Source organism: Vombatus ursinus, unplaced genomic scaffold (genome assembly GCF_900497805.2).
Source record: "Vombatus ursinus unplaced genomic scaffold, bare-nosed wombat genome assembly UNPS02014814.1, whole genome shotgun sequence".
Taxonomy (NCBI): Eukaryota; Metazoa; Chordata; class Mammalia; order Diprotodontia; family Vombatidae; genus Vombatus; species Vombatus ursinus.
The window spans coordinates 17,260,548-17,283,836 of record NW_020954592.1 but is presented as its reverse complement, the minus strand read 5'-3'; the positions used below and the strand labels follow the sequence as shown (position 1 = coordinate 17,283,836).

The 23,289-nt window shown below is 33.3% G+C and overlaps 1 protein-coding gene across 1 annotated transcript in view; it reads left to right on the top strand.

Annotated features, from left to right (window-relative positions):
• Positions 1–23,289, top strand: part of EPHA6 (EPH receptor A6) — a 1,252,883-nt gene that overhangs the window by 112,873 nt on the left and 1,116,721 nt on the right. The gene's annotated exons all lie outside the window — the stretch shown is intronic.

Sequence of the window (23,289 nt, the reverse complement as noted above, 5' to 3'; positions counted from 1 at the left end):
TTGCCTGGACCTTTTGTATACTTCAAACAAAGGAACTTAACATAAAAATATTTATTCACTCACATATTACACTCACATGTTAATTCTGGTTGGACTGTTCATATAGCTCTGGATTTGCTTAACTTTTAAGTTTGTTATATAACAGAGATCATTTTAATCATTTTAATCTTCTTTTTTTTTTTTTTTTTTGGCTAGGCAATGGGGTTAAGTGACTTGCCCAGGGTCACACAGCTAGTAAGTGTTATGTGTCTGAGGCCAGATTTGAGCTCAGATCCCCCTGAATCCAGGGTCTGTGCTCTATCCACTGCACCACCTAGCTGCCCCCATTTTAATCTTCTAAAGAAAGGTTATGTTTATAATATTGTAGACGCAGTTAAATCTTAGAAACTTAGAAATAGCTTCATTTATTTATTTCACATGGCAATATATTAGAACTGCAATGTAAATTAGCCAAATTTTGAAAAAATCACTTGTTATAGTTGAATTCATGTTATAATTGAATTCTTATTAACACCTTATCACATTTGGTATTATTATAATTTTGAATGACATACTTTTCCCCTTTATAGTTAAAGAAAAGCTAAGTGACTTTTAGCAAATTTTTACTGGTCTTAAAATAATAAAACAAAACAAAATAGTTAATGTTCAGGGCCTGTTTTTTTTTCTTGTACATTTTTATCCCCAAGCTTTTTATGCTATGATTTCTAGTCAATATTCTATGTCCTGAGTTTCAAATTATAATTTTATATATATATTTTACATCAAAGCACTTACTATTGAATGATATACCTGTGCATCTAAAATTAAATATACAACAGAACATAATTGAATGATGCTGGCTTTTGAATCTTTAGCTTAATGATTAGATACATATGTGCATGTATGCATGTTTATATGTATGTGTATATGGAGAGAGAGCAAAAACATTAAAATAAAGATGTTAAATATTACATTGTATTTGGAATTTCTAAATTTATATTTGTATTTATATATAAATATAACAATGTAAAATGTAACAAATACATAAGTAAATTTAGAAGTTCTAAATATAACAGTATGTCATATACTTTTCATTTTATTTTCTTACTATTCTGAGATGATTTATTAAGAATGTTATTGAAAATTTCTCAAAATATGATTGAAAGCTGTGAATACCTACATCATTTAAGTTCTTTATAGGCAACTTTAGTTTCTTATTTCTATGAGAGTTATATAGCCAGGTCATATGCTTCCAGGTTATTTACTGTAATATGATCTTCTAAGAAAAATTAAAAGCAGCTAATACTTGTAACAAAGGTGAGGAAAATTCTACTTTCACATAGTTGTTCCTTTTAAGTAATTATAATTTTGTAACAGCACATTAATCTAATATAGTAACATCATTCACATTATGGTAATGTGGATTCAATTGAAATATACAGAATGTCTCTGAGCATGTAAATCATTTTTGACATAAAAACAATACTGGAAAATCAGACTTAAAGTTGTATTTTAGAATTTATCCTTTTTCTTAGCTTTGATTAAATAAGGAATGGTATAATAATAACATTAATGGATTCATATACATTATAAAGTTTACAAAGTACTTGCCTATGGAATAAAGATAAGAATTCCTGTACAATGAGGTTACTGGTCACATTTCGTATACTAGTTGTTATCCTGTTTGGAGAAATTTAGAATTATAAATAGTAGATGAGATGTGGAAAGATATCACTCCTCTGATGCCTGCCTTTACTCTAGTGTGACAAGACCACAGTAATGCCAGATACATGAGAATTTGAAATTGTCACAATGGAGTTATCTAATAAACAATTTTTTGTAATTTTATTTAGAGCCAAATATGATTTTATATGTAGATTTTATAGTTATGACAATTAATTTTTTCATGATTACACTAGCAGACCAGAGCCATAAAATGATGAAAATTATTAAAAATAATTTGATATATTTTCTCCTATCTGTAGAAATGCACTTTAAATAGAAATAACTATAACCAGGTATTATAAACTTTAAAATTAAAATTTTCCTTCTACTTTTAAAATTTTCTTCCCTGTGTAAATAAATAAATGGACCCAGGTTGGTCCTTTGATATGTTCATAAGTTCCAGTCCTTTTAAAGAAACAAATCCAAAACTAGAATAAAGGTTTATAGCAAATGTAATAGATTTAAAGCATCTTTATTGTAATGAGCTTAATTATAGATTACATAAAAGAAAATTCTATATGTATAAGCAGATAGAAACAGAATTAGAGAAAAGTGTGAATTGAAAAAAAAATTTCCTAACAAGTCTGGTTAGTTATTATAAACAGTAAACTAAGTACAACCACTTTGTCATTGTTTTGTGGAAAAGTCTGAAATAGCAATGTCATAGACCAATTAAAAAAAAAGATTTAGTAACCTGAAGTTTTTTTTTTTTACTTCTTTTTTAACCTATATGCAACACTTCTTTGAGATATTTTCTTTGTTGCCTCATTTGACTGAGTTATTTTAGAGGTACTCATTTAATTTTGAATATCAGTCACTTTATTTGCCTCCAAGTTTCTATTATAAATACTAACATTTAATATTTTATTTTGCCTTTAAAACTTTGACAGACGTATTCCATCTTATTTTGTGGTAAAAAGTCAAATAGGGGTTATGCCTTTTAAGATATTTTGAGATGAATTGAGATAAATCAATTCAGACTATTTTGGCACTGCAGTCATATTAGAAATATTCCAGTGATGGCAGTTCCTGGGGGAGATAGTACTTAATGACTGGGGCTTCAACTCAGGAGACATGTCTTTTTCTCTCTCCTCTCTTCCCTGAATAAAATAAAGGACCATAAGATCTAGAGCTGGAAGAACCTGAGAGATCACTAGTAATTTTTCAAAAAAGGGAAGTGAGGCTTACAGAAATTAATTAGCTGCCCTAAATTTGCATAGTATGAGGACAAGATTCAAACCAAGGCCTCTACTTCCCAGATTATGGGATCTATCCACTATAACATGTTGCCTACCTCCTAAATAATAGAGCACACTATTGTATTTCTTATATTGTCATAATTCTGGAGCTGAAACCCAAAAACCTGGGTTTGAGTCTTGACTTGGAAACTTACTGGCTACATGACCCAGAACAAGTCAGAATTCCTTTGAGCCACAGGTTCCTCATTGCAAGAGAGATGACATTGATTGCATTACCTAACTCACAGGGCTATTTTAAGGTTCAAATAAACTAAGATGTATAAAGGGTTTTATAAACCATAAAGTTCTAAAAAGTGTTTCAAAATGTTGAATATACAGAAACTGTAGGAGGGGAGAAAAGTGACTTTAGTAGAGCTCCTGTAGCTAAATTACCAAAATATATAGAAGAATGAGGTCTTACAACCATGAAACTTTAATTTTTCTTGTTTCACTTGCAAGGGGGATAATAGCATCAATGCAGTTCATGTCTTCTGCAACTAATTAGTCCGTTGACATTGTGTCATAATTTCATAAAAACAATTTCCTAATGATTATAGACATCCTAAAATTGTGGTTTGTTCTTCTCTTTATCGCCAGTTCACAGCCTTTATTAAGCAAGCATATAATATTGCTGTCCATTTTTTCTACTTTTGGTATTGATAACTTGGTTTTCCTTTCTTTAAAAAAAAAAAGTAAGTTAACCCAGTGAGTTAGCTATTCTCAGCAATACAGTGATCCAAGACAACTCTGAAGGACTTATAATGAAAAATGCTATCTATCCCCAGAAAAAGAACGGATGGCATCTGAATACAGATTGAAGCATTAAAAATGAATTAGCCAATGATTTATCTATTTTAATGGTCCTGCCCTTCTACAGAAAACTCCTGGTGTTATTACTTCAACTTTCCATTTTATTATTTTTTCTCTATTTTTTCCATATTTTTCCTGATACTTAAATTTGCTTTTAAATTTCTTGGTTTTCCAGTTTTTTTTAAATTTAGTGCCCATTTTATTTTCATTTTCTCTCTGTCTTTCTGACTCTCTGTCTTTGTCTCTCTCTCTTTTTCTTTTTCTCTTTTCCTCCCTCTTTCTTTTCCTGCTTCCTCTTTCCCTGTCCCTCCCTCCTCTTTTTCTCTCTCTCTGTCCATATATAATGTGTATACACATGCATATATATATATATATAATATGTGTATGTTATATAATACATGTAATATGTTATATTTATATATTATCTATGTATTTATAAAATACATTTTATTGTATATGTATAAAATCTTTTGACCCTCTTCTTTCCCACACCAAGTACACCAATCACACCAATCATAGGTCCTTGCCCTTGGTTTCTTTTGATTCTCCTCTGAACCTACAGTGTGTTTTGCTATTGCTCCCTGAGTTTACTCTCCCTATTATTTTCTCTGCTCTTTATTCCTTTCTGTGTCCCTGATGAATTTAATGATTTTTCTACACTCAATTTTTTGTGCATTCCTTACCCTCTTTTGGCATCTGAAAATGTTCAAGTAATGCCCACTTTCCCCACACTTTCTTCCTTTGTATAGAATTCTACTCATGTATTCCATATATGTGAGTTAAGATTTTTTTCCCTTGCTCCCCCTTTCTTCCTGGAAGTATCCCTTTCCCCTTCTCATTCCTTCTTATTTCATTATCATTAAAACATAACAGAAATACTCCCTAGCATGAACCCTGATGGCATTAAGTTTATGAGGGGAAACATGTATAATTCCCCACATCCTCCTCCTATTGGAATGTAAGCAATACATCCTTATATTAAAACTTCTGATTGTTCACTTGTATTTGTCTTTTTATATTTCCCTTCACTCCTGTGTTTTTTTTTAAAGTTTTGACTCAGCTCTAATCTGTTTATCAGGAATTCTTGGATTTACTATCATTTAAGATCCATTTTTTCTCCAATGGGATTATACTGATTTTTGCTGAAAAGGTTATTTGTGATTGTAAGCTTTTGAAATGTATCCTATCCTCTCTCTTCCTTCATGATAGCTGCTTCAATAGTTTGTTTACTGCTGGCTGTGAACCCTTTTTATTTTTTCTCTTTCTGGCTGTTTGCAGTATTTTTTGTTTGACCTGGAAGCTATGGTCTTGGGTATAATGTCCCTGGGAATTTTCATTTGAGGGCTTTACTGATGAATTCTGTATATGTTTACTTTTACCCTTTTGTTCTATTATGATATTCAGTCTTTTGTTGCTAACAACAGTAGTTGTTTCCTGAGATTGTGTTAGACCAATGTTTCTTAAATTCTCACTCCTTAATCTTTTTTCTAATTCTGTTTTCTTTAAGAGAGAAATTTAGATCAAGGTTCTTTATCCTGTGAACTTTGAGCTTTAAACAATAGATAACTTTTTTCAATATAATTGATTACTTTTGTAATTACATGTATTTTGATTTATGCATTTGAATACATTTTGAGAAAGAGTTCAAGATTTCACCAGATTGAAGAAGAGTCTATGAAACAAAAAACCTTTAAGGAACCCTTCCTTAGATTTTCTTCTAAATTTTTTGCAATCTTTTCATTTTGTTTTGATATTTCTTATTATTTCACAGGGTAATTAACTTCTGTTTAGTCTATTCTAATTTTCAAGAGTGTCTGTTTTTTGTTGTTTAGTGGTCATTGAGATTTTATACATTTTGTGATAAGCTGTTAATTCTCCTTCCAAGGCTTCTTTATCTATAACTCTCAAATTTTTCCAATTATTTCCTCATGCATACACACACATAATACATATATGCATATCCATATATACGTATACACATTTACACACATGCATATATACAAATATATGTGCATACATGTATATGCATATACATATTTTACAGTCTTGCTGTTTTTTCTATGCTCTTTCCTCTTATGCTTCCATTTCCATTATTCCATTATTGTGTATAATATATATGGGGCAGTTAGGTGGCACAGTGGATAGAGTGCAGGACCTGGAATCTGGAAGACTCATCTTCCTAATCAAATCTGTAGATTATCAAATCTGTAGATAGATGCATACTAGTTGTGTGAACCTGAGCAAGTCATTTAATCCTGTTTGCCTCAGTCTCCTCATCTGTAAAGTGAACTGGAAAAGGAAATAGCAAAACACTCCAATATTTTTACAAGAAAACCCCAAATGGGTCACAAAGAATCAGACATGATGAAACTACAAAAATAATATATATTTCACATGTATACATGTAGACAGAGAGAGACCTTGCTATTTCTCTAGGAATTTTAACTGACCATGTAGCAGCCAACATGAGTTTTTCTTTGAGTCTTGGCTTGTGTTTTGATGTTTTTTCTTGGGAAAATTTATATCTTGTATATCTCTGGCACCATATTGGAGGGGAGGGGGTTAAGTATTGTGGAAATCTTTTATTACTTTATTCAATTTTCCACCATTACATTCTGGATTGGAACTTTATTTATTTACACATTATCTTCCCTATTGGAATCTCAAATCCTTACATTCAAAGAAAGTTTTGTCTTTTTTTTTTGTATCTTCACTATTTAGCATAGAGCTAGGATCATTGAATGCTTAATAAATCTTTGATTGGTTGGCTTATAGAATTCCTGATATTTGTCAGTTTTACAGAACTATTATATTAAATTACCCGCACATATCACATTTTGTTTAGTAACTCACAACCACTGGGCACCTTATCTGTTTCTAGTTCTTTTAAAATTCTTTTAAATTTATTTTCAACTTAAATTCCTAAAATAAGCAATAAAAGAACATTTCCATACACACAGTAGAATACAAGAAAGAGGATTCTATATCAAACTGTGAATCTCCATTGCACACTGCTTACTTTTTTAAAGAATATAGTAAAGGAGTTAGAGTCAAAATGGTGAAGAAAAGACAGAGACTCACATGAACTCTTTCTAAAACCATTCCAAACACTTTTAAATAATCCCTCAAAACAAATTCTAGACCAGCAGTAGAATGGAGTAAATTGTATGAAATAAAAGAAGTGTAAAAGAGATTTTACAGTGGAAGAAAACATGTGACAAATGGGAAGGGGAGCATGTGAACATTATTCTCATCATAATTGGTTCAAAGAGGGAATAACATACACATTCTGTTGGGTATAGAAATCTACCTTGCCATAAAGGAAAGTGGGGAGGAGAGAGGAGATAAGAGAGGAGAGTTGCTGGTAGAAAAGAAGGTTGACTGGAGGATGGAAAAATCAGAAGCAAAGCACTTTGAAGATTGGACAGGGTGAAAGGAGAGAGTGAGAGGAGGATCAACAGAGAAAATAAGATGAAGGGAAATATATAGTAATCATTGCTGTAAAAAATTATAGCAAATTTTTTTGATAAAGGCCTCATTTCTGAAATATATAGAGAACTGAGTTAAATTTATAGAAATAAGAGTCAAACCTCAACTGAAAAATGGCAAAGGCTATGAACAAGCAGTTTTCAGATGAAGTAATTAGAACTTTCTATAGTCATATAAAATGCTCTAAATCACTACTAATTAGAGAAATGCAAATGAAAATAGCTCTATCAGCTTGTCTATTATGACAGAAAATAAATGACAAATGTTGGAGGGGATGTGGGAATATTAAGACATGAATTCATGTTTGGTGAAGTTGTATACTGATTCAACCATTCTGGAAAGCAATTTGGAACTATACTCAAAGGGCTGCAAAAAAGGGCTACAAAACCATGCATCAGACCAAGCAATACCATTACTAGATCTATGTTCCCAAAATATAAAAAACAAGAAGGAGAAGGAACTATATGTACAATAATATTTATAGCAGCTCATTTACTGGTGACAAAGAATTGAAAATTGAGGATATATCTATCAATTGGGGGATAGCTGAAAAAAATTGTTATATATGATGTGATGGAATACTATTGTGCTATATGAAATGATTAGCATAATGCTCTCAGAAGAAAAAAAAACAAGGAAAAACTTCCATGAACTGATGCCAAGTGAAATGAGCAGAACCAGGAGAACATTATATACAATAACCACAATATTGTATTATGATCAACTGTGAATAACTTAGCTATTCTCAGCAATACAATGATCTAAGACAATTTATAAGACTTATGATTGAAAATGCTATCCACCTCCAGAGAAGGAATGATGGAATCTGAATGCAGATCAAATCATATGTTTTCTTTACTTTTTTTCTGATTTTTTTTTCACAGCACGACTTACATGGAAATATGTTTTGCATGACTGCACATTTATAACCTATGTCAAATTGCTTGTCTTCTCAATGGAGGGAGGAGCAAAGAGGGAGGGAGACAATCTGGAATTGAAAATTTGAAGTAGGAATGTAAAATTCTTTTTATATGTAATTGAGGAAAAATAAGAATATTTAATTATAAAAATACTTACTAGCATCCTGAAACTCTTGGGAAAAGTACGTCTAGTTAACCCCATTTAAAGCAATTAACACATGTACAAAAACAAAACAAAAAAAGAATGTAGTTAAGTTCTGGCATTTGCTACTCTTCCTGGTTTCAGCTCCAAAGAATAGGATGCTCCTACCTGTCAACCTTCCCACTCTCGATCTTCCTTAGCACCGAACCTGGCACATAATAGGCACTTAATAAATGCTTATTGAACCAAAAAAAAGGTAATGTCAGTTCTACTAATTACTTACAAAACTGTTCTGGTTTTGTGTTTATGCTTCCTTCTAAAATTTTCTCTTATGCCCATTCCTTCCACTCATTTTGCCATGCTTTTAATGCACCCCAATTATCAGAAACATCAAATTCCACTCTCTTCTTTTTCTTTTATATACTAATATATTCCTTCTTTTATACTCCTTCCTTCTCTTCCTCTTCATACCATCAGAAAAGAACTAATCAACATCAAGCACCTTTCTATTTATTTAAATTCAACCTCCTTAGTACCATAGGAAAACAGAGTTCTGAAAGGAGACATGTTTCTCCTATACCCACTAGAATATTAGCACTGCACCATCATACAGCTTATTCTGATTGCTAAAATAAATTTACTTTACCAGGTTTCCCCAGATGCTGGTGTTTGTTTTTCAAAATTCCTACTCAGGTTGCTCTCTTCATCAGAAATACTTGAAAGTTCTCTATCACATTAAAGGTATATTTTGGTCTCCCATGGATTACATTTAGATATTTAGGTAAAGTTATTATTGGTTGTAAGCCTATATATTTTACCTTTTGGAAGATTATATTCCAAGAACACTCTTGTTTAAAGTAGAAGCTGCCAGTTCTTGTTACATCAAAACTATAATTCCATTTCACTGTGGCTGTTTGTTTGTGGATGCTTACAGCACTGGGACATTTTTTAAGGTTCATTTTAGGAGGTGATTGCTAGATTCTTTCAATTTTTATTTTTCCATCTGTTTCTAATAGCCCTGTGGAATTTTCCTTTATATCAGCTTGAAATATGATGTAAATGCTTTTTTTTTAAAATAATGGTTTTCTACCAAATTCTTTTTATGATACAAATGTGGTGCTAATAACAAAACCGGGAAGAGTCAAAACAGAGAAAGAAAATTATAGACCAATTTCCCTAATGAATATAGATGCAAAAAATTTAAACAAAATAGTAGCAAATAGATTACAGCAACTTATCACAAGAATAATACACTATGACCACGTAGGATTTATGCCAGAAATGCAGGGCTGGTTCAATATTAGGAAAACTATCAGCATAACTGATCATATTAACCACAAAACTAACAGAAACCACATGATCATCTCAAAAGATGCAGAAAAAGCTTTTGACAAAATACAACACCCATTCTTATTGAAAACACTATAGAGCATAGGAATAAATGGAGTCTTCCTTAAAAAAAAAAAAAAGTAGCATCTACCGAAAACCTTCAGCAAGCATCGTATGTAATGGGGATAAACTAGAAGCATTTCCAGTAAGATCAGGGGTGAAACAAGGATGTCAATTATCACCACTGTTGTTCAGTATCATACTGAAAATGTTAGCTTTAGCAATAAGAGAAGAAAAAGAAATTGAAGGTATTAAAATAGGCAAAGAAGAAACAAAGCTATCACTCTTTGCAGATGATATGATGATATACTTAGAAAATACTTGAGAATCAAGTAAATAAAAACTACGTGAAATAATCAACAACTTTATCAAAGTGGCAGGCTATAAAATAAATCCACATAAATCATTAGTATTTCTCTGTATTACCAACAAAGCCCAACAGCAAGAGATAGAAAGAGAAATTCCATTTAAACTTACTGTACACATTATAAAATATTTAGGAGTCTACCTGCCAAAACAAACCCAGGAACTATATGAACACAATTACAAAACATTTTCCACACAAATAAAGTCAGATCTAAATAATTTGAAAAACATCACTTACTCACGGGCAGGCCAAGCTAATATAATAAAAATGACAATTCTATCTAAGCTAATTTACTTATTCAGTGTCATACCAATCAAACTACCAAAAATTATTTTATAGAGCTAGAAGAAAGAATAATAAGATTCGTTTGGATTAACAAAAGGTCCAGAGGATCAAGGGAACAGAAAAGAAATACAAGGAAAGGTGGCCTACCTGTACCAGATATTAAACTATATTATAAAGAATCAATCATCAAAACTACTTGGTACTGGCTAAAAAATAGAGGGATGGATCAGTGGAATGGGTTAGGTATGCACAACACTGTAGTAAGTGACTATACCAATCTACTATTTGATAAACCCAAAGACCCCAGCTTCTGTGCTAAGAACTCACTATTTGACAAGAACTGCTGGGAAAACTGGAAAAGAGAATGGCAGAGACTAGGCATACACCAAAATCTCACATCATATACCAAAATAAAGTCAAAATGGGTTCTTGATTTAGATATAAAGGCTGATACTATAAGTAAACTGGGAGAGCAAGGAATAGTTTACCAATTAGATTTATGGAGAACAGAAGAATTCATGACCAAACAAGAGTTACAGAACATTACAAAATGCAAAATGGATAATTTTGATTACATTAAATTGAAAAGTTTTTGCACAAACAAAGCCAATGCAGCCAAGATTAGAAGTAGAAAATTAGGAATGAATTTTTATAACCAGTATCTCTGATAAGGGTCTCATTTCTCAAATATATAGAGAATTAAGTCAAATTTATAAGAATACAAGTCATTCCCCAGTTGATAAATGGTCAAAGGATATGAACAGGCAGTTCTCAAATGAATAAATTAAAGCCATGTATAGTCACATGAAAAAATTCTCTAAATCACTATTGTCTAGAGAAGTGCAAATCAAAACAACCCTGAGTTACCACATCACACCTATCTGATTGGCCAACATGACAAAACAGGAAAATAATAAATGTTGGAGAAGATGTGGGAAAATTGGAACATGAATGCTTTTTTGGTTAAGTTGTGAAATGATTCAACCATTTTGGAGAGCAATTTGGAACTTTGCCCAAAGGGCTATAAAAATGTGCATACTCTATACTTCTAAGGCTGTATTCCAAAGAGATCATACAAATGGGAAAAGGACCCACATGTACAAAAATATTTATAGCAGCTCTTTCTGTGGTGGTCAAGAACTGGAAATTGAGGGGATGCCCATCAGTTCGGGAATGGCTGAACAAGTTGTGGTATATGAATGTAATCTAATACTATTGTGCTATAAGCAATGATGAGCAGGTGGACTTCAGAAAAACCTGGAAAGACTTATCTTTACTGTTGCTGAATGAAGTGAGCAGCACCAGAAGAGCATTATACACAGTAACAGCCATGTTGTACGATGACTAACATTGATAGACTTAGCCCCTCTCAGCAATGCAAGGATCTAAGACATCTCCAAATATCTCATAATGGAAAATGCTATCCATATCCAAAGAAAGAACTATGGAATTTGAATGCAGATCGAAACATACTATTTACTATTTTTTTCTCTTCTGTTTTGTTTTCTCTTTCTTGTAGTTCCTCCTCTTGGTTCTAATTCTTCCTTACAACATGACTAATGTGAAAATATGTATAATAGGAATATATACGTACAGCCTGTATCAGATTGCTGTCTTGGGAAGGGAGGGCAGAACAAGGGGGAGAAAAATTTAAAACTCAAAAACCTATGGAAGTGATTGTTGATAAATCAAAATAAACTAATAAAAAATTAAAAAATAAATACCATCTTTGCATGTAAGAATGTAAACAGTTTAACTTTAATAAAACCCTTATGATTTCTTTCATGTTTACCTCTTTATGCTTCTCTTGAGTCTTGTATTTGAAAGTCAAGTTTTCTATTCAGCTCTCATCTTTTCATCAAGAATGCTTGAAAGTCCTCTATCTCATTGAATGTCAATTTTTTTCCCCTGAAGGATTATACTCAGTCTTGCTTGTAGGTGATTCTTGGTTTTAATCCTTGCTCCTTTGTCTTCTGTAATGTTGTATTCCAAGCCTTTTGATCCCTTAATGTAGAAATTGCTAAATCTTGTGTTATCTTAATTATTTTTCCACAATACTTGAATTGTTTCTTTCTGGCTGCTTGCAATATTTTCTCATTGACCTGGGAACTCTGCAATGTGGCTATAATATTTCTAAGTTTTCATTTTAGGATCTCTTTCAGGATGTGATTGGTGGATTCTTTAAATTTCTATTTTACCCTCTGATTCTAGAATATGAGGGCAGTTTTCCTTGATAACTTCTTGAAAGATGATGTCTAGGTTCTTTTTTTGATCATGACTTTTAGGTTGTCCAAAATGTTTATATTATGTCTCCTGCATCTATTTTCCAGGTCAGTTGTTTATCTAGTTTATCCAGATCTTTCACACTGTCTTCTATTTCTTCATTCTTTGGTTTTGTTTTATAATTTTTTTAGTTTCTCATTAGCTTCCATTTGTTCCATTCTAATTTTTATGCAGTTATTTTCTTTAGTGAGTTTTTGAAGCTCCTTTTCCATTTGGTGAATTCTTCTTTTTAAGGCATTTTTCTCCTTATTGGCTTTTTGGACCTCTTTTGCCATTTGTGTTAGTCTATTTTTAAGGTGTTACTTTCTTCAGTATTTTTTAGGTTCATGTTATCAAGCTGTTGCCTAATTTTTCATGATTTTCTTGCATCACTCTCATTTGTCTTCCCAATTTTTCCTCTACTTCTCATACATGATTTTTAAAATCCTTTTTGAGCTCTTCCATAGCCTGAGACCAATTCACATTTTTCTTGGAGGCTTTGGATGTAAGAGTTTTGAATCTGTTGTCATCTTCTGAGTGTATGTTTTGATCTTCTTTGTCATGAAAGCAAGGTTCTATGTTCTATGTTTTTTTCCTACTCTTTGCTCATATTCTCAGCCAATTACTTGAGTTTTAAACTCTTTATTAAGGTAGGACTTTGCTTCCAGTGTGGAGGGTGTACTGTCCCAAGCTTCAGGGATTTTGTGCAGCTGTTTCCAGAGTTACTTCTAGGAACCTGTAAAATTTCAGTTCAGAGTCATTTTTCAGGTATTTGGATGGAAATAGGGGAGAGCTGATAAAAGTGACTGCTTTTACTCCACCACCTTGGCTCTGCCTTCCCCAGGTAGCCATTTCTTGATCAAAAAGCTGAGCCCAATGGAGCAAGAATGGAGTGTTGAACCTGCAGACCAGGTGAGATGGGACAATGGGAAAAGATCCAGTGGCTTCTGTCCCTTCTCCTCCATACCAGAGGCTCAAGTTTTCACTTTTGAGGCATCTCTTTTTCAGATCTATACATTTTCCCAATTTATCTTAGTACTGAATGCTATAATAAATTCTAACTTATCTTAAACATCAAATTCAGACAGACAGCATTTCACTTAAAATGTAATCAGAATGAATTCAGTTACCTGGATCTGTATTCCAAATAGTATTACACAGACCCTAGGGTCATTATTTTAATGCTAATGCAAATGTACCCCAATTATCACACTTAAGGGCACGTTTAATTTAGTTCTAATCTAGATTTCACTCTCTTGGAAGGAACCTTACCATAGGTTTACCCATAGGTCTCTATGATTTCCTAAAATGAATAGGAGTCTTATAAAATTTAGTCATTTACAGTTTTAACGCACACATTTAAAAGTTATCTTAAGATTAACCAGTACTTAACTTTAGTTTGTAAGACTTCCCAAATTCTAGGAGATAGTCCATTCACATTCAGTTACCTTTGGTTGTGTCCCGATTCACACTCACCTTTTTTCTTTCTGTAACCCAGGAAAGGGTTAAGTGCTAGTCCTATTCCAAAGCACAGCCTTGAGACCTGTCTCTCTTTGATCAGTGAAGCGACCTTTGTAAAGTTCTTACCACAGTGCCTGGTACATAGTAGGCAATAAATACTTCTTACTTTCCCTCACCTTTCTTTTCTTCCCTTTCCTATCTACGATTCTATGATAGCTCCCCTCTAACTCTTATGAGGTCAGACAAAATTTATTTATTTTGATTGCAGTTAGGTAGACAATCCTAATTAAGATTGGGTTAATGGCATGTCAGTCAACAAACACTTATTAAGCACTTACTATGTGCTAGGCATGGTTTAATCACTGAAGCATATGGAATCTAGCATCTTGGATTTAAATCTCGAAGTATCCTAGGTCTCGTAATCCAAACTCACTTTACAGATGAGGAAACTGAGGCACAGAGTGCTTAAGTGATTTTCTAACCAGCTGGGTAATCTTGGGCATCATATGAATGATATGAAGACAAGTCTTTGTGATTCCAAGTTCAATACTCTGTCAATTATACTAAGCTGCCTCTCAGCACTCTAGACCTTATACTTCTATTAATGCAACATAAAATTGAATTGGACAGCTAGGTGGTACAGTGGATTGAGTGCTGGACCTGAAGTCAGGAAGACTCAAGTTCAACCTAACCTCAGACACCTGTTAGCTTTGTGGCCCTGGGCAAGTCACTTAATCCTGTTTGCCTCAGTTTTCCCAAGGAAATGGAAATGGAAAACCATTCTAGAGTTTTTGCCACGAAAAACCAAAATGGGGTCAGAAAATATTCTGTCATGTTCCTTGCTAAATGTCATGCACATTATTATACTAACACTATCAGAAAAAGAAGTATGATGAGTCCAGCAATGAATCTATAATATTCTATGGTGATTGCCTTCTTCCTTTCCACATATATTAGGTTATCTCTTTTATCTATTCTAGAATTTTACTAGGAATTTTTACTTCATTCTCACTGACGTGTGTGTGTCTGTGTGTGTGTGTGTATGTGCGCACAGTAGACTTCTTCCCCACCATTTTGATTTATGAAGTTGTACAGTGTCTCCCCATATGCATCATACTTTTTGTATTACAACCAAAAGCACATTGGAATTCATTTTAATCTCAAGATCTTCCAGTTTTGTGTAATTATAATTCACAAAGATTTTGAAAAAATAGGAGATTATGAATTGTCTATTTTTGCCAGATGGATTAATTGAAAAATCACTTTTATGAGGAAATAGAAAAATAATTTATAACATGTTTTCAGCTTTCATCCTAGTATTTTCTCATGGTGATTCTAATGTGTGTATACATAATCATACCAACAAATAATACTATCACAGTTAAGAATATATTTTAATTGACTGAAAGATAAAGAGCTGAAGAGTCATCCTGATAATATTTATCAAAAACTTTACACTTGAGGCTAGTCTTTTATTCACTCCTCCTAAAAATTCTAATTTATTCTTATCTCACTTCCACTGAAACAGAATATCCTGCTCAGAAATAGAGAACTGAGGAGGCCACCTAAATTGAAATAAATACTGCAGAATTGAAGAAATAAGTAAGATTCTTTGTATTGAGGGAAAATGTTATTGCAGACTCAGAGTGATTCGTGGGTTCTTAGGGTTATTTGGAAGAAATTGACTAGGGTACTTAAGTGGGGCTTGTTCTTTGGGGTTTTGGCAGATATAATCTTTTTAAATTCAATTTAAGTTTTAATTTAGGAAATAAAATATGCATTTCCATAACAGTACCAAAAAAAAAAGTTGTACATGAAACTACAAATCTACTAAGCGTAACTTGATATTCCTTTCAAATTAGCAAGTAAATCTGTTTTTTCTTCCCTCCCCACCACTCTAGAGATGACTACCATTAGATACAAATAGGTCTATGTGTATGTATGTATGTATGTATGTGTGTGTATATGTATACATACATATATGTATATATACATGTGTGTGAACATATAGATATACATATATGTGTATATGTGCATATATACACATGTAACATACATGTAAAATTGATCTGTGCATACTTATATTTATCAGTTTTTTCTCTGGATGCAAATAGCATCTTTATTTAAATGTCCTTTATAGTTAATTTGTGTATTTATAATAGACAAAATAACATTCACTCAAAGTCATACTTAAAACAATATTGGTGTTACTGTAAACCATGTTCTGTTGGTTGTGTTCATTTCACTCTTTATTATTTCATTCAAGTCTTTCTACATTTTTTCTAAAAGCATTGAGCTCATAATTTCTTATTGCAAAGTGGTATTCCACCACAATCGTATACCACAACTTGTTCAGTCATTCCCCAATTGATTGGCATCCCCTAAATTTCCAGTTCTTTGCCACCATAAAGAGAACTGCTACAAACATTCTAAAATATGTAAGTTCTTTTCCATTTTCATTAATCATCTCAGGGGATAGAACAAGTAGTATTCCTGGATCAAAGAGTATAAGTAGTTTAATAATTCTTTGGACATAATTCCAGATTGCTCTCCAAAATGATTGGATCTGTTCATAATTTCACCAACAATGAATTAGTTTCCCAATTTTTCCACATCCTATCCAACATTTGTCATTTTCCCATCCTATCATTTTAGCCAATCTGGTAGGTGGAAAATGATATCTCAAGGTTTTTTTTTTTTTTAATCTGCATTTCTCTAATCAATAATGATTAAGAGTACTTTTATATAACTATAAATTGTTTTTGATTTCTTCATTGGAAAGCAGCCTGTTCATATCCTTTCACCATTTATCAATTGGGGAATGACTTGTGTATATATATATATATATATATATATATATATGTATATATATGCATACATATATGCATATATACATATATGTGTACATGTACACGCATGTATGTGTATATATACATATACATATATGTGTATATACACATGCATTCCTTTGTTTATAATACCTTTTATCAAAATGTAGTTACCTTTTTTATCTCTTTTAATTATATCTATTTTAGCTATAACATTGTTTGAGATCATAATTGCTACCCCGTCTTTTTTTTTTGCATCAGTTGAGACATAATGAATTCTGTTGCCACCCCTCCATTTTAACTCTGTGTTTATCTCTCATTTTTAAATGTGTTTCTTGTAAACAACATATTGTTAGATTCCGATTTTTAATCCATTCTGATATCCATTTCTGTTTTGTTAAAGCACTGTTTAGGTTTTTGTACCCTTTTTGTATTAGGTAATAACTCTGTGACATTTATCTGAGCTACAGGAAACTCATTCTGAAGAGAATAACTTTGAAATCCTCCCATTGTTAAAGTAGAATCACATATATGAGTTCTTATATGTGACCAATTTATTTATAAGAAATTAATCCCAAATCAAAGATATTAAATGGATATCTAGAATTTTAAACTCTTATAATATGTACTGAGATATTTGGAAAACTTTTCCATTTGAATTCCATTGAAGTAATATTTGCGAAGTACCTGTTTTCCTCAAAGATTCACATTATTTGAAGACATGGAACATGGATAGGCACAAATGAATCCAAATTCATTTGTGATTACAAAGAGAGAGCATTAATGAAGACTTCAAGAATGAGATAATGCTTGATTGGGACGGCTTCAAGTAAAACACATTATTTAGTAATATAATTTTCATTCACTCATAATTATCATCTTCAGGATAATTTTTAATTAATTGCTTCATTAGATTTTTAAAATTTAACAAAAACTTTTTTTCTGTGATTTTTTTTCATCCCACCAAGTCATAAAATATTCTGTCTAAAATGAATGTGGCCCTTTGTGCAAATCAAACAGTTCAAAGTATGGGAATACTTAATCATTGCTAGCTTCCATCCTAGTAAAATGACCCCCTGGAGAGACACATACGGTCCCTCCCTCCAACTTTTTGGAGAAGCATAGAGAAATGCTCACCCACACTAAGAATATCTATTTAATTCCAAATAGCATCTATAACTATTTGCTGATAACATGATGGTTCATTTAGAAAATCCTATAGAATCAGTAAAGAAACTGATAGAGACAGGTATTTCAGCAAATTTACAGACTACAAAATACCTCTCCCCTCCAAAAAAAAAATCAACAACATTTTTGCATAAAGATAATGCCTAGGAGGCAATAATTGAAAGGGAAATTATTTTCAAAATAACAAAAATTAAATAAAATATTTAATTATTATTCAATTTACCAAATGACAGAAAATGCTTGTGTAGATAGAATTTCAAAGTATTCTTTAAAGAAATAAAGAATAACATAATGAGTTCAAGGAATATTTAGTGCTCATTGATGAATTGTGACTGTGTAATAAAAGTGACAGTACTGCCAGAGGTAATTTGTAATTTTAATACTATGTCATTCAAATTATCAAAGGGATACTTTATAGCACTTGATAAAATAATGATATTTATTTGGAGAAAGAAAACATATATTATCAAAGGAAATAGTGAAAAAGATTGAGATTGAAAGTGGAGTAGCACTTGTGTATCTCAAGCAATGCTGTTTTTCTTTTAAGATTCATTAATTTATTTACTTTTACTTTTCAATATTCACATCCACAAGATTTTGAGTTCCAATTTTCTCCCTGTCTCATCCTTCCCTCAACCCCAAGACAGCATGCGCTCTGAATACTTTCGCCTAATCTGCCCTTTCTTCTATCTCCTGCACCTTCTCTTATCTGCCTCCTCTTCTAATTTCCTGTAGGGAAGGATAGATTTCTATACCTCATTACCTGTATATCTTATTTCCAAGTTGCATGTGAAAACAGTTTTTTAACACTTGTTTTTAAAACTTCGGGGTTTCAAATTGTCTCCCTTTGTCCCTCCCCACCCACCCTCATTGAGAAGGCAAGGAACTCAATACAGGTTATACTTGTGTAGTCATGCAAAACACTTCCAGAGTAGTCATGCTGTGGAAAACTAACTGTATTTCCTTTCATCCTATCCCACCCCCCATTTATTCTATTCTCTTTTTTGACCCTGTCTCTCCTTAGAAGTGTTTGTTTCTGATTACACCCTACCCTAATCTGCCCTTCCCTCTATCATCCCCCCACTTTCTTATTCCCTTCCCCCCCTATTTTCCTGTAGGAGAAGATAGATTTCCATAGCCAATTGAGTGTGTGTGGTATTCCTTCCTTAAGCCAAATCCAATGAGAATAAGATTCACTCATTCCCTCTCACCTTCCCACACTTCCCCTCCACTGTAAAAGCCTTTTCTTGTATGTTTTCTGTGAGATAATTTACCCCATTCTACCTCTCACTTTCTCCTTCTCCCAGTATAATCCTCTCTCACCCCTTAATTTTATTCTCCAGATATGACCCCTTCATTTGCAACTCACCCTGTGCCATCTATCTATCTATCTATCTATCTATCTATCTATCTATCTATCTATCTATCTATCTATCTATCCATCTATCTATCTATCTATCTATCTACATACATATATTTTTTCCTCCAACTACCCTAATACTGACAGAGGTCTCATGGGTTACAAATATTATCTTTCTGTGTAGGAATGTAAACAGTTCAACCTTAATAAGTCCCTTATGATTTCACTTTCTTATTTACCTCTTCATGCTTCTCTTGAGGCTTGTATTTGAAAGTCAAATTTTCTATTCAGCTCTGGTCTTTTCTTCAAGAATGCTAAAAAGTCCTCTATTTCCCTGAATGTCCATTTTTCCCCTGAAGGATTATACTCAGTTTTGCTGGGTAGGTGATTCTTGGCTGTAATCCTATCTCCTTTGCCCTCCAGAATATCATATTCCAAGCCCTGTGGTCCCTTAGTGTAGAAGCTCCTAAATACTGTGCTATCCTGATTGTGTTTCCACAATATTTGAATTGTTTCTTTCTGGATGCTTGCAATAGTTTCTCCTTGATGTGGGATCTCTGGAATTTGGTTACAATGTTCCTAGGAGTTTTCCTTTGGGGATCTCTTTCAGGTGGGGATCCGTGGATTCTTTCAATTTCTATTTTGCCTTCTGGTTCTAAAATATCAGGGCAGTTTTCCTGGATAATTTCTTGAAAGATAATGGCTAGGCTCTTTTTTTGATCATGGCTTTTAAATAGTCCAATAATTTTAAATTAGCTCACCTGGATCTGTGATTGTTTTGTATTTTTTCATTCATCATTGTTTTCTATTTTTTCCTTCTTTTGGTTTTGCTTTACAATGTCTTGATTTCTCATGAAGTCACTAGCTTCCAATTGCTGTATTCTAATTTTATAGGAAGTAGTTTCTTCAGTGAGCTTTTGGACTTTTTTCCATTTGGCCAATTCTGCTTCTGAAGGCATTCTTCTCCTTATTGGCTTTTTGGACCTCTTTTGCCATTTGGGTTAGGCTATTTTTAAGGTGCTATTTTCTTCAGTATTTTTCGGGTCTCCTTCAGCAAGCTGTTGACTAGTTTTTCATGATTTTCTTGCATCACTCTCATTTCTCTTCCCAGTTTTTCCTTGAGTTTTAAAGTCTTTGTTAAAGTAGGGATCTGCTTCCAATGTGGTGAATGTACTGTCCCAAGCTTTGGGGGTTTTATGCAGCTGTCTTCAAAGATACTTCTATGGACCTGTAAGTTTTCAGTTCTTCCAAGGTGGTATGATCAAGTGCAAGGTGTTTATTCCTTTCCTGGCCTGTGCTCTGGTCTATGAGTGACCACAAGCACTCTTTTCTGCCTTGGAACTGTGAGGAGGATTACCTCTCCCTCTCTGCCACAAGCTCCACTACACCACTGTTCCTCCTCACCCCAGGACTGCCACCCAGAACTGGCACCCAGATCCAAGCATGAGCAAAGCAAGAGAATCCTGCCTCACCAATAGCAAAGAGCTCCATGCAATCCCCCTCTGATCGATTCCCCCTCAGTCTGTGGGCTGGAAGCTCTGGAAGCAGCCATCACCCCAGGGTTGTACCAGGACTGGGGTGGGATGGAGCTTCTCTCTCACTGTGGTCACAGACTTTTCCTACTGACCTTCTAAGTTGTCTTTGGCATTTGTGGATTCAGAAGTGTGGAAACTGCCACAGCTGTCTGTGATTCAGTCCTCTGAGGTCTGCTCTAAGTTTGCTGAGGCCTATTTTGCCTGCATGCCCATGCTGAACTGCATTTCTCTCCCAACCTGATGCAACAGACTTTTCTAATCAACCATCTAGGTTGTCTTGGGCTAGAATTTTGTTTCACTCTGTCCTTTTGTGAGTTCTGCTGTTCTAGAATTTATTTAGAGCCATTTTTTTTACAGGTATTTGGAGAGGTTTTGGGGAGAGCTCAAACAAGTCACTGCTTTTTCTTCACCATCTTGGTTCCATCCTCAAACAATATTATAAAGTCACAGTCTTCAGAGACATTTGGTATTTTGGTATAGATTAACAAAAGAGAAGTACATCAATGGAACAACCTTTTGTTTAGAAAATCTAAAATAATGGAACTGATTAATGCTATATTTGATAAACCAGAAAATGCAAATTAGGGAAAATACTCCCTATTTAATAAAATCTTCTGGAAATACTAGAAAATAATCAGGAAGAAATTAGCCTTACAGTAGTCAGTCAGAAATACTGTAGTTAGAAATTATGGTTGTGATTGTGGTTAGTCCTTTTTTCTTTAAGAGGACCATAGCGTCAGGAAGATGGTGACATGATTTGCAAATGAATTGGATTTGAGTGATGTGGAGCTGTGCAAAGTGACCAACCTCACTTTCTCATCCCAAGCCATCTGGGTCCAGTGGCCAGATATAGGGCAGGATTACTGGAGATAGATCAGGAAGATTGGAGATGACCCTGGATGCAGTGGGAGACCTTGGCCTTTTTAAACTGAAGTCTTTCTGAGGTCCTGCTTTGAGTGAGGCAACACCCATTCAATGAAGAGGCCTGTTTAAGAAATGAGTCAAGGGATGGCCTTTTTAATTAAAAAAAATATTCAAACTGGGAGGGGAAGATCATCAGGGTTTTACCAGCCAAAAGAGAAACAATTACTATTTTTATTCACCCTGATCCAGGAGGGCCCAAAAATTGACCATTAAGTTTTGCTTGGGTAGAGACCTATTGTTGTCCAGTCAATAAGAGCCTGAGTGAATGGGTTTAAGGCATGATCTTTAGGAAGGAAATCTATCCACTACATCCCGAGATGACTAGGTAGGCTTCAGCCATCAAAATTTACTTTCCTTTGGGCACAACAGCCTCAGTTAAGGGCATGTTAACATATTCATTGTTAGTGTAATTTTGAACTGATCCAACCATTTTGGAGCACTTTGGAATTAAGCCCAAAGAGTTATTAAACTCCACGTACCAGCAATACCACTACTTGGTCTTTTTCCAAAGATGATTGGGGGAAAAGGAAAAGAGCCTATATATTCTGAGATGTTTATAGCAGCTCTCTCAGTGGTAGCAAAAAACTGGAAACTGCCGGGATGCCAATCAATTGGGGAATGCCTGAACAAGTTGTGGTATATGATTGTGATGAAATACTACTGTTCTATAAGATATGATGAATTCAGTGATTTTAGAAAAAAAAACATGAAAAGACTTGCATAAAATAATGAAGAGTGAAGTGAGCTGAACCAAGGGAACATTGTGTGCAGTAATAGCAATATTGTTTTAAGAAAAAAAACTTTGATCAAATTAGTTATTTTGACTATTATAAATATCTAAAATAACTATAAAGTCCATATGAAGAAAGATGCTATCTTCATCCAGAGAAAGAACTGATGAATAGAATGATGTATACAACAATTTTATATCTATTTGTGTCTAATGGTAGCTATCTCTAGAATGTTGGGTGGGGAAAGGAAGAAAAAAAGAAACTTACATAATAATTTTGTTGTATGTTTGAAAAAAATAGCAAGTTGTGAATAGCAAATTTGAGGTTACATGTGCAATCATCTTTTTTTATTGTACTATGTTATAGAAATATTTGTTTTATTCCATAAATTAAAAATAAAATAAAGAGTTCTATCTATTAATAGGTTTCAGAACTTACAGGTCTAGTCCTTGTCAAAATGAATTAGTCTGAAAGAAATAAATAGAGAAGCAAGTACTAAGTGCTTACTATATGCAAATCACTCAAGTCCCATGGATCCAAGTAGAAAATCAAGATATTTCTCAGCCTCAAGGAGCTCCCATTCTAATGGGGAAAACATATATGGGAGGTTTCAGTTGCAAATTAGGTAGAAAGCTCCATGCTCCTTACAGTATAGT